A 12,848-nucleotide genomic window follows, 5' to 3' on the forward strand; every position below is an offset into this window, starting at 1 on the left:
AGTGACCTCGGCCAAAGTAGGTTGGTAGGTTTGACCAACAAGTTTTTTGGATTTTTCAGCCGAGATGCATATCTCGGCCAAAAAAGGTTGGCGGGATCAAGTAAGGCCAAGCTAATTAGTTTGGCTAGACATGCAGTCGAAATGATGCAAAACATTGAAAAAGGCAGTAACCGAGCAAAGAGATCGAAATTTTTCAATACAAAAGGTGGGTCATATAGCCCGGTTACACAGAAAGAACGTCTTCTAGTGCGATTGCGAACTTGAAGGATATAAATGTTGAAGGCAAAAATGCGGGGCTGGCTGTTCAAATTTTTGAAGGTACATAACGGGGATAGTAGGAGAATGAGGATAATGGGGGCACGTCACGTATCCTGAGAATGACGTCGTGTCAAACATGCCAGATTAATGGAATGACGTGTTGAGCAACTGACAAGGCTTAATGGGCCCGAACAAGCTGTGAAATCGAACAATTTTTTAGCTCGACAGAGTGGGGTGTTCTTAGCTCGACTGGAGGAAAAATAATCCCAATCATGCTACGCAGATGGAATTAAGGGGCAACTGAGAGGGTAATTTGTGAGCAAATTGGGCCAAGCTAGGATGAGTCTTCTTTGGAAGTTGGGCCGCGCAATGGGCCAAGGAGATATTTTGTATTTCGGCTTTGGGCCGAGGTAGGTACCAGGACGGTTGGATGTGTTGCTAGGATTGGGACCTATTTACCTTCTGACCGGGATAATGACAGGGCGATGGGCCGAGCTAGGTGTAGCTCGGTAGGATACCAACCTGTAGCATGGTCATCACAGCTCGCCCATGTTAAGCACGGAGCCGAGGTAACATCAATGGTGAGGGTCGAACTGTGTATAGCTCGGTAGGGTGGCATTCGATAGATCGGCTTTCGATCACACAGTCCGAATGGCAGGGGACCGAGATAAGGCAGTTCGGTCAGGAATGTATAACCGAGGTAAAGGGTTCAGCCATCTCACTTGGCTTGCAGTGATGAGACTCCTAGGAGGACTCTGCTAAGGAGAGTTAGAGTCCCAGCAGAGTCCTCCTGGGATTGTGCAAACCATCTCACTTGGTTGGTAGTGAGTAGGAGTGTGACTCCTAGGAGGACTCTGCTAAGAAGAGTAAAGTCCTACTAGGGTTGTGCAAAACCATCTCACTTAGTTGGTAGTGAATAGGGTGTGTGATTCCTAGAAGGACTCTTATAAGGAGAGTTGGAATCCTACTAGGATTGGGAAAACCAAGTCCATAAAAGCTCATGACTAGACCTATGTATAGGTATCTCAATTCTTACTCTACAATACACAGAGGGTGTGTTTGTTTTGAAGGATTAGGGAGTGGGATTGGACTATTAGTCCGGTGGAACTAATAGTCCATTGTTTGTTTCATTTTTTTTCTCCGGACTAATAGTTCCCCCGGATTATTAGTCCCACAAATATGGGACTATCCTATCCCATGGGGGGAGATAGGATAGAAACCATGGGATACCATCCCATGGGATTATTTTGTGAAATGTCCATTTTACCCTCCATGCTGTTACTTAGCAAACAATTAGAAAATGATAAAATAGTCTTTTAAACATTTATAAATTATTTTTTTTGGCGTTGTTAATTTAAAATTATATATTAAATAAAAAATTTAAATTATAAATTTAATTTAATTAAAAATAATAAATTATAAATTATGGCCTTATAAATTAAATTTTTTTAATGTTGTTAAAAAAATAAATTTACATATTAAATTAAATTATTTTTTAAGTGTTGTTAATTTAAAATTATATATTAAATAAAAAATATAAAATATAAATTAAATTTATTTAAAAATAATAAATTATAAATTATGGCCTTATAAATTAAATTTTTTTGTGTTGTTGAAAATTTAATTTATATATTAAATAAAATTATTTTTTATTGTCGTTAATTTAAAATTATATATTAAATAAAAAAATATACATTATAAATTATAAATTTAATTTAATTGAAAATAATAAATTAAAATAATTAAAATATTGTTCAAAAAATAAAATAAAATAAAATTTTATTTAATCTAGCCAAAAATAATTAAAATATTAAAGCTATGTTTAATATTGCTATTACTTAGTAAATAATTGAAAATGATAAAATAGTCATTTGAGCGTTTATCATTCTCCATAATATCCCAAACAAACATTGGATAACTAAAAATAGTCCAATCTAGACATCTAATCCTATGACTAAACAAATAAATTTAGTCCAACCAAATAGTCCCGGGACAATGTATCCCTGGACTAATAGTCCGATGGATTACAAACCCTCCTTATCCAGTCCGTCCAAACAAACGCACCCAGAGCTTATTGTCTATTGTCTAGTTGCTGACTTAGGCATCGAAGGGGTTTCCGGTACACACCCGCTGGCTAGCTCACAATTGTGTTTCCAGGAAGTAAAACGACGACGTTTGGAGGAGCGCAAACTTGATTAACAAGATCATATGAGAAGAATTATTTCGTGCTCGTACAGTGCACTTTTTGATTTTTTATGAAATATGAGTTGGGTATGGATTGAGTTTGAAGTAATGTGATAGAGAAATGATATAACTTAAATAAGATTATGTAATTTAAATAGAATAATAACTTTTTAACTTTTTTAATATATGCCAAATAAAACCGTTGTCTCTCAATTGCCTACCAAAATGAGTCAACAATCCCATTCATAAAACTTCCGTTGTGTGATTGTTTTGGAGCATTACGTAGTCAACGTCACATAGTATGTCAGGACAACTGAATAATTAGCCCCTAGATTGCCAAAAGCTGCCCAGTTGAGAGCGGCTATAATTTTGTATTTTCATTTTGGTTATTATACTATTCATGTGTATTTTATGTTCTAAAAAATAAATTAACCAAACAAGCATCAATAAAGCCACTGGACAAGAAAAAAGTGACAAAGAAGAGTCTGATTAGTTGGATCTTAAATTTTAGTAGAGATTTGTGGAAATAAAATGAAAAAGTCAAGGAAAAAAGTGAATTCCCGTCTCTGTTAATTAATTTTTTCATAGAAATTCAAAATTTAAACATAACTTAGTAAAATAGACAACACTGGACAATAGAAGCATGGACTGAGTGAAGCCGCCACGGCTACCTAAAATAGCAGTAGTGAATATTTGAGTGAGCAAAGAACAAATAGCAGATGGGCATGAAACCATATGTTCTAGTCATTCCTAATCCAGAACAAGGACATGTAATTCGCTTGCTGGAGCTCATGCAATGGCTATCCAAACACGGCTTCAAAGTAACCTTTGTGAACACTTAAGCCATGTTTGTTTGGGTGGACATGAGCTTAGGATTAGACTAATAGTCCAATAAAATTATTAATCCGATATTTGGTTAAACAATTGAAGTACGGACTAATTATTTTAAACTTGAGCATTAGTTAAGATAGGATACATAATCCAACGGATTCGTAATCCTAGGATTATTAGTCATGGGAATGCTAATCTAGTCCGCCCAAACAAACATGGCCTTAGTTCAATCACACAAGCATCATGAATGCATTTCCGGACAAACAGAGTAGTACTGTCCGGGATGATGATCATGATATACATCTTGTTTCGGTCCCAGATGGGTTGGAACCATGGGAGGATAGGAATGATTTGGGGAAGTTGACAGAAGTGATCTTTGAAGTCATTCCCGGGAAGCTTGAAGAGCTCATAAAAAAAGATTAATAATGGATCAGACAATGATGAAAAGATCAGTTGCGTTATTGTAGATGAAAGCTTGGGATGGGCACTGGAAGTCGCGGAGAAAATGGGGATCAGGTGGGCAGCGCTTTGGTCTGCGGCAGCTGCCGTGCTGGCTTTGGGATTCAGATTCACTCTGACAATTGATCTGATTTGTTCATCTTAGAGGCATTTGTGTATAGATCATTTAAGAAAAAACACTTAAATTGATTTTCATCATATGAATTTGTGACCCAAAAATTGGGCGATAAATATGATTTTACAAATTGGAAGTTTCACTATTTTTTTTTTTATCATAAACAGCTTACAGAACTGGCTTTGGGGCTTGACCTAACTAATAGACCATTCTTATCGGTTGTGAGGCCTGATCGTGATTATCCAGATACGGTAGTGTTACGTAGCTCGAAACCCGTGGCTTGAGTTTGGCTCGACACCAAAACGACGTCGTTTTGGTGTCGATTTTTTTTTTTTTCTTTTTTCCGTGTTTTTGTTGCAGAACGAAGAAGAAGAAGAAGAAGGGAGAAGAAGAGAAGGGAGGAGGAGGAGGAAGGAGGGGAGGGGAGGGAAGGGGGCCATAAAAATCGGCTGGAGGAGGAGGCGGGGCTGCGACTGCGACTGTGACTGCGACTGCGACGATCGGCGAGGCGGTGGCGGTGGTGCGATGATCGGCGAGGCGACGGTCTGAAGCTGCGACGATCGGCGGCGAGGCGACGGCGGTGGTGCTGCGCGACGATCTCCTCCCTCCCTTCTTCCTCTCCCTCCCTTCTCTTTCTCCTCTCCCTCTTTCGAGCCAATTCGAGCCCTTGGTGTCAAGCTACGACTCTTTTCCGTATCCAGATAGGTTCAGAGAGAGAGTAGAAAACCAGGGCAAATTGTTAGTTGGGCACCTCAGCAGCAGGACCTGTTAGAAATTTTAATAAAAATAGAACTATTATAGATTGACTTGAATATTGGGTTTAAATAATTCACTTAAAAAATTATTATTAGATTTTATTATTATAACTATAATATATATATAACCCTTATGTATTAATTAATGGGCTCTGCTGGGGACTCCCAAGTGGGGTGACCCCCAGTGCCACATGGGGGGCTGTCATTGGCTAAAAATCAAAAAATAAAAAAAATAAAAAATAAATAGTTTTTTGGGCCAATGAGAAGAGACCCCCAGCACCTCACTGGGGTCTTATGCATTTTCCTTAATTAATAGAGTTATACCTATGTGTTGATCATCTGATGGAGGGATGCATACTCAAAACATAGCTTTTTTTTTGTTACAACGGAAATAAAGTAAACAAGGGACTAAGCCCGTTCCCTAGACATTCCTACCATGTCTGCAACAAGCTGACTCTTGATCTTAACTGGTGGTTCATTCACCACTATTATGTCTTCAAGTTGTGCTGCTCCAAACTTGGCCATTGCATCAACACAAAGGTTTTTTTCTTTCCAAACATGTTGGATAGCGTAATTGCATCCTCTAAGTAGGGTTTCGGCGTCTTCCACCAGGTTCTTGAAAGGACATTTGTCCCCTGATTCATCCTCCATCAATTACACTACATGGGTTGCACTTATCTCTATAGTCACATTGCTTAATCCTTTTTGAAGAATGATTGTTAATCCCTTGTGCAATGCCCATAACTCCGCTTCAAGTCTTGTTCCTGGTTGTAGTCTACCATAGTATCCACCCACATACGCATTAGTTGTACCCATAATTCATTATAGAGAGAGTTCTTTATATATTCTATTGTTTTAGGGGGCAATTTTGGCTCATAATTAGTTCATATCTTTCTGGTGGATGTGACCACTGGATTGAATTTCGATTGGAACTACTATACTCCATCTATACCTTCAAGCGGAGAGATTTACATTCTACTAGGATTTAGCATTTCTTTAAATTTTATTAGGATTTAGCTTCTCTCTGGTCTATTATTTAAATCAGAAGGAGTTGTTTGTTCAGTGTGGGCCCAACTCAGTGAGCTAAATCATTCATCTTGTAAGGCTTGTTGAGCAAATTATTCATACAAGAAATCAAATCAATCGAATATCAGTAGTCACATGATTAGATCACAAAATCAAGTTGCAAAAACTGTGATGATTTTGTGATATGATCATTTAGCTATAGATGTTAGATCAACTTGATACTTTATAAGAATGATCTTCTCAATGGGCTTTACAAGATAAACGGTTTGGATTATCAAGGTGAGCCAACAACAGTCTCCTGTCCAAAAAAAAACTGGTACTGAGTCACCCATCTGTAGCTTGCTTCTTGAGCCACTGTGGATGGAACTCCAATGCTATGGAGTTCCTTTCCTTTGCTGGCCTTTGCTGACAGTTTCTCAACCAAGCCCACATTTGTGAGGTTTGGAAAGTTAGATTGGGGTTTAATAATGGAGATGAAAGTGGGATCATCAAGCAAGGACTAATTAAGGATAAGGTGGAGCAATTGCTTGGAGATGGGACATTCAAAGAAAGGGCTTTGGATTTGAAGGAAGTGATGGCAAAAAGTGTCAGAGAAGGCGAGTGCTATTACAGCAATTTGAACAATTTCATTGAATGGATGAAGGCATGGTATAGTAGACATAATTGATTCCAACAAGCTTGTTTTTTTGTTTTTTGGTTTGTTGTTTCTTGTGATCTCTTATGAAAGAAGAGAATTAAGAAGAGGAGATAGAAAGTGTTTTGTATCACAGTTAATGGAACAAAATCAAGCTTATTGGCCCAATCCCAAGTTTCCTCCTTGAGTGGTTGCACATATTTGGACTTTTATCCGGGTTTCATCCAATGCAAGGGATTTCTCGTTATTATATAAAATATAAAAATAAATAAATAATCCATATGTAAATGGTAATCATATACTTTTTTTTAGAGATGTGATCATAAATTTGTTAGTATATCAATACAGTATATGATGAGGAAGAAAAATTGTTTATGGTCAATAAAATAACATAGAAACTATGCAAAGAGCGCCATTTTACAACGGAAAATGCCACACATAAAATCTGAAGAAATAACTTTCACATTTATTTATTAATGTAAATCTTATAATAGTACAATACATGATGAGGAAGAAAAATTGCTTATGGTCAATAAAATAACATAGAAACTATGCAAAGAGCGCCATTTTACAATGGAAAATGCTACATGTGGGTGTTGATTTCTGACCACACAACCAAATGAGGAACTTAGCTAGAGAGCACCAGCAAAATAAATTAAGCCCGAGCACCTGCCAACAAGAAGATGAGAATATCGCGGTGGTTCGTCCACCTGGGAGCACTCCGATGATCAAGTCAATAATCTTATCTCTCACAGATATCAATACAAATACTTAAACTTCAACAATAAAAGCATAAAAGCATCTCAAATAAAGCATACCTTAAACCCATGAGGGTGTCGTACTTTTATAATGATCAGTGTCTAACTTCTCCTAGAAGTCTTACTTTATGAGACTCTATCATTTACAAGGATAACATTTATCACAACTTATACTATTCAAATTAAGATGAACTCCCTCAAGAGTCCTATCTCTATCCAAATAAGTAGCTTGATGTCATCTAGGACTCTAGTCCTCTATCCAAATATCTCAAATTCCAGTATTAGTGCACCATATCTCGGCACCATGGTCCACCCACGTGGCACCTCGGCTAACAACCTCGGCCAACAATCTCGGCCACGTGGACTACCTAAAAATATGTCCCTACAACTGCCCCCTAGGTTCTATTACCCTGGAAAACTGAGATGATGAAACCTATACATGTACTTCCCCGACCGAGATCGTGACTCGTTGGCACCAAGAAATAAGGACTCAAATGTCCACTCGTCAAGAATCAAGAACTAAAAACCATGAACCATCATGTTCCATTTCATCTAGGTCCAACATCTCGACAGAGATCGCACTACTAGCAGAGATCATGACTTGCTAGTTCAAGAACATCAAGATCCTGGTATCAACTCATCAGAAACCAAGAATAAATAAGTTCTGCCCCTATTCAAATTCATCATCTCAACCAAGATCAACATCTCAACTGAAATCATCATGTTAACCAAGATCACCATCTCAACCAAGATCGTCATCTCAACTGAGATCATCATCTCTACCAAGATCAATATCTTAACTGAGGTCATCATGTCAACCAAGATCACCATCTTAACCGAGACCGCCATCTCAGCCGAGATCGTCATCTCAACCGAGATCAATATCTCAACTGAGATCGCATTTCTCAATCAAGGTCATCATGAGATTGGAGCGTACCAATCACATCCCCATCATGTCGCATCAGTTCTGCCCCCCACCTTTTGACGTCAGCATGGGCACATCAGGACTCGAAATCATAACTTTTTGCCATACTTTTCTAATTCCAGCAAAACCATTTCATTTTCCTATTTCGTCTCTATCTGTGTCCCTAGACTCTCTTTCTCTTGGCCTCTACAAACCATCATCATTGTTCTTGAAGAATTCATTACTATGAAGACTCCTTTTGTGCCCAAGGTTCAAACTCTACCAGCTGAACTAGACTAACAGCCAAGCAATTCATCAGTTGCTCCACACATTAACCCACCATCTCAATGGTAGTGAAAACACCGACATAGTGACAATCTTGCAGCTAGAACCAAGAATAGGAAACACCGAGGTCCTAAACTCCCAGCCTTAGACCTTGATAATTTTCCAATCGCCTTATCTGTGAGTAACCATCGCCGTAACCAATGACGACATGTCTCGCCAAACTCTTGTCGTAGAAGACCTTCTTGTTGACATCCCTGATGTCATAACTGTGCAATCTACTCCATCTCCTTATAGTCAATCCAACATGATCATGCCTCCAACAACTCAATATCTTGAAAGAAAAGCACATGAAGCAAGCAGACCAAGTTACTGTTACCAAAGCCGAGGCCATTGCTAAGGCCGAAAAAATAAGTCAACATGACCTACAACAAAGGCCACTATCTCGACTGGATGACAACCCTCAAAAAGATGTCTGTTCCCGATGACTCACCCATCCATGATATGGGTCAACTCAATGTCCCTTTCCCTCCCTCTCCCAATCAATCTGAGAATGAGGCCGAGGAAGTAAAAGAGGCCGACGACGAGGAGGCCGGAGACAAGGAAAAGGCCGAGGATGAGGTCGCCGAGAAAGAATCTGAAGCTGCTGCTAGGGCCAAGTCCCCAACTCTGAATGAGCAAGTCCTTAACTTGACTCAGGATGAGGAGGATAAGGTTCAAAAGACCACTTCTGAGGCCGAGGTCGAGACTGCCAACAATAACCTAGATGACACACTGCGTGAGATCGACGTCGAGGTCCAAGCTAAAAAATCTGCCCAGCTGTCTGTCGAGGCTGACACAACGCCAATTGCTAAGGCAGGGTAAATTGTGAAAAATGCATGAACTTTGGTTTTTCCTCCTTTTTGTACTTTTTCTTCTTACTTTTGGACAGTTGTAATTTTTTACTTAAACAATGTTAGCTTTATATTTGACCAATGTGCCCTTTTTGTCTTTGTAAATGAACAAGTAATCTCTTATGTCAGGCCGAAGTGCCTTTTTGTATCTGAACAAGTTTCTTTTCTGAATGCAAGTCTTATATTTTCTTCCAAGTGTTGAATGTATGCCTTCTTTTCTTCTATGCATGTTTGCTACTTTCTTTCATGCTTTTCATGCTTCCAAACTTAGAATATTTTTGCATTTCTTCAAAGTGTACCTTAACTGTATAATAACTTCGGAATACAATACCTCGAATAAACCTTGACTGTTTGCCTCGGCTAACCATTTTCATACCTCGGCTAACACTTTAAAAATAAAAATATTTTTACAAGTGTTATTTAGTATTGTTTTTTTACCTCCATACGCTATCTTCTATTAAGACTTCACCCTTTCCAAGTTTTGACAACATGGTTGGTCACCTCGGGTAACATGTACCTCGCATACTTTATTCATCATTATATCGGCTAACTCTAACTTGTAAATTTCTCCGAAATTTTAACTAGTGTTAAGCCCATTTCTGAAAATTTCAACAAGTGTCAAACTCTTAAGTTTGTTCATCACTCTAGCTCCCTGCCCCCCTAATGTGAACCTAAGTTCTACTTAAGTTCACATTAAGCATGTGACTATGGTCTTTTGCCAAAGTCAGATTCAAACAAAAGCTTCCCAAGGTGTTTCAACCTTGGTTTCTCTGTTAATGAATTTAGTTCCATTCTGAGTTTGACTCTGCCGATATGGCAAATCCAGGTTAATTCAACTTAGTTCAACTCCATTATACGCAAGTATAATTCAACTCTGCCATATAATGAGTCTAAGTTATTCGTTATGGTTCATTCAGAAATATCACCAACTTAGTTCAATTCTATTATAGGCAAGTATAACTCGACTCTGCCATATAATAAGTCTAAGTTATTCGTCATTTTTCATTCAGAAATATCGCCAACTTAGTTCAACTCTATTATATGCAAGTATAATTTGACTCTGCCATATAATCAGTCTAAGTTATTCGTCATGTTTCATTCAGAAATATTGCCAACTTAGTTCAACTCTATTATATGCAATTATAATTCGACTCTGCCTTATAATAAGTCTAAGTTATTCGTCATGTTTCATTCAGAAACATCGCCAACTTAGTTCAACTCTATTATATGCAAGTATAATTCGACTCTGCCATATAATAAGTTTAAGTTATTCGTCATGTTTCATTCAGAAACATCTCCAACTTAGTTCAGCTCTATCATATGCAAGTATAATTCGACTCTGTCATATAATAAGTCTAAGTTATTCATCATGTTTCATTCAGAAACATCGCCAACTTAGTTCAACTCTATCATATGCAAGTATAATTCGACTCTGCCATATAATAAGTCTAAGTTATTCGTCATGTTTCATTCAAAAACATCGCCAACTTAGTTCAAGTCTATCATATGCAAGTATAATTCAACTCTATCATATAATAAGTCTAAGTTACTCATCATGTTTCATTTAGAAACATCGTCAACTTAGTTCAACTCTATCATATGCAAGTATAATTCAACTCTACCATATAATAAGTCTAAGTTACTCATCATGTTTCATTCAGAAACATCGCTAACTTAGTTCAACTCTATCATTTGCAAGTATAATTCAACTCTACCATATGATAAGTCTAAGTTACTTGTCATGTTCACCATGGGAACATCACCATAAGACATTTCTGTCTTATCGCACAATCATGGATTCCAACAACATTTTCACACTTTTTTACATAGGCTTCGACATCTTTTTGCATGTAGGGTCACCAGAATCCCTATGATATAGCTCTGTGGGCAAGGGATTTGCCCCCTGCATGGATCTCGTGTAAAAAGTCTTCAACCTAAGAAAGATGTACACATCGCAATAGAGGTCCAATAAAAGTCTTTCTGTACAGATGGCCTTCTGTCGACAGGCAAAACCTAGCCGACTTCAGTCTAATCTTGTGTGCTTCTTTTTTGTCTTCTGGGATCTAGGATCCGCTCATTTAGGCTGAGCTCTTGTCTTCTCAGAGCTACTCATCTACACCAAGATCTTGTCTTTTGGGATCTGGGATTCGAGATCTAGAATCCGGGATCTGCTCACTTAGGCTGAGCTCTTTTCTTCTCGGACCTAATCATCTCAACCAAGATCTTGTCTTCTAGGATCCGGGATCTAGATTCCGAGATCTGCTCACTTAGCTGAGCTCTTGTCTTCTCGGACCTACTCATCTAGGCCAAGATCTTGTCTTCTAGGATCAGGGATCCAAGATTCGGGATCTGGAATCCGGGATCTGCTCACTTAGGTTGAGCTCTTGTCTTCTCAAACGTAATCATCTAGGCCGAGATCTTGTCTTCTAGGATCTGGGATCCAGGATCTAGAATTCGGGATCTGCTCACTGCAACAACCCGACCCATGATTAACGCTAATTCATGTTTAAGTATGCCAAATGAGTAATTAAGGAGAAATCCTCAATTAATTATATGTGCATTGCATCATTTTGTGTTTATATCTGTTTAACGTAGAAAGACATGTTCGTGTTTTCGTTTCGATTTGTGAATTGAAAGTCTTATCGGCATCCGATTCAAAAATTGACTTGATTTATATGTTAATTAGGATTTTTAGAATTTTATGGTAGGTTTAATTGAAATTCGATTCGGAACTATCAAATTGGATTAATATAATAACCGTTTGACTAACTCTAAGTCATAACCCCAAGGGAGCCTATGTAAACTCCCTACATACCCCCACTTAACTCCTTCTTGGGTTATCAACACATTTTTGAGTCTACTCACACATACAAGTTGGGGTAGGAGAGAATTGCTAGGAGATTTGGTGAATTGCTCAAGATTTTGCTTAAGGGGAGCTCAATTGAGTAGCCTAGGTAAGAGATCAACCTTACTACCTTGAAATTGAGTCATTTAGTACATGAATGTAAATGAAATAGGTGAATTCACATGGAGTTGGGCTAGAATTTAAGAAAGCAAAGTCATTCCATACATGCATGCATAAATTCCGATGTTTTGAGTTTAATCTTCAAGAATTCCCTTATGCATGTTTTGAACTCACTTTAATTTTGGGAAAACATTGAGTTTTATGTTGTTTTGTAGCACTTGATCATGTTTTAAGAAGCTTGAGTTCAAAGAAATGCATGCATGTCATGTTCATGGATCATTCATGAATTTTGAGTTGAATTTTGGACAATTGACAAGCTTTTAAGCCATGATTCTTTGAAATTAACTTTCACTCTTGTTGTTTTAAGAGATTTCATGTATTTCCTTAAGTTTTGGCGCAGAAAAATCGATTTTGATGCTTTAAAGTTTGAGTTTTGAGCTTGGAGATCAAATCTGAAAATTTCAGAATTTGCATCTATGCTTGAGCGTAGGAGTACACGCTTGAGCGAGCACTCTGAGTACGTGCACTTCCGCTTGAACGACATGATACCTACTCAAGCGTGAAATGCATGTACCCAGAAGTTCATATGTTTTGCAGCACGCTCGAGCGAAGGTCTGAGCCTCACGCTCGAGCGTGGGTCAAGCGTCCGTCGAGCGTGAAATGCAAGCAACCAGTACTTTTTCAAAGTTTACAGTACGCTCGAGCGAACCCTTACTTTATGCATGTCCGCTCAAGCGTGGACCCTGTTTTCAGCAAACTTTGGAAAATGTTTTCTAATGCAATC

The 12,848-nt window shown here is 38.2% G+C and overlaps 1 pseudogene; it reads left to right on the plus strand.

Annotated features, from left to right (window-relative positions):
* Nucleotides 1-3,100: 3,100 nt before the first annotated feature.
* Nucleotides 3,101-6,295, plus strand: LOC114265018 (UDP-glycosyltransferase 83A1-like; annotated as a pseudogene).
* Nucleotides 6,296-12,848: the final 6,553 nt, after the last annotated feature.

The sequence above is a fragment of the Camellia sinensis genome, chromosome 4 (genome assembly GCF_055761805.1).
Source record: "Camellia sinensis isolate YWXY chromosome 4, ASM5576180v1, whole genome shotgun sequence".
Lineage (NCBI taxonomy): Eukaryota > Viridiplantae > Streptophyta > Magnoliopsida > Ericales > Theaceae > Camellia > Camellia sinensis.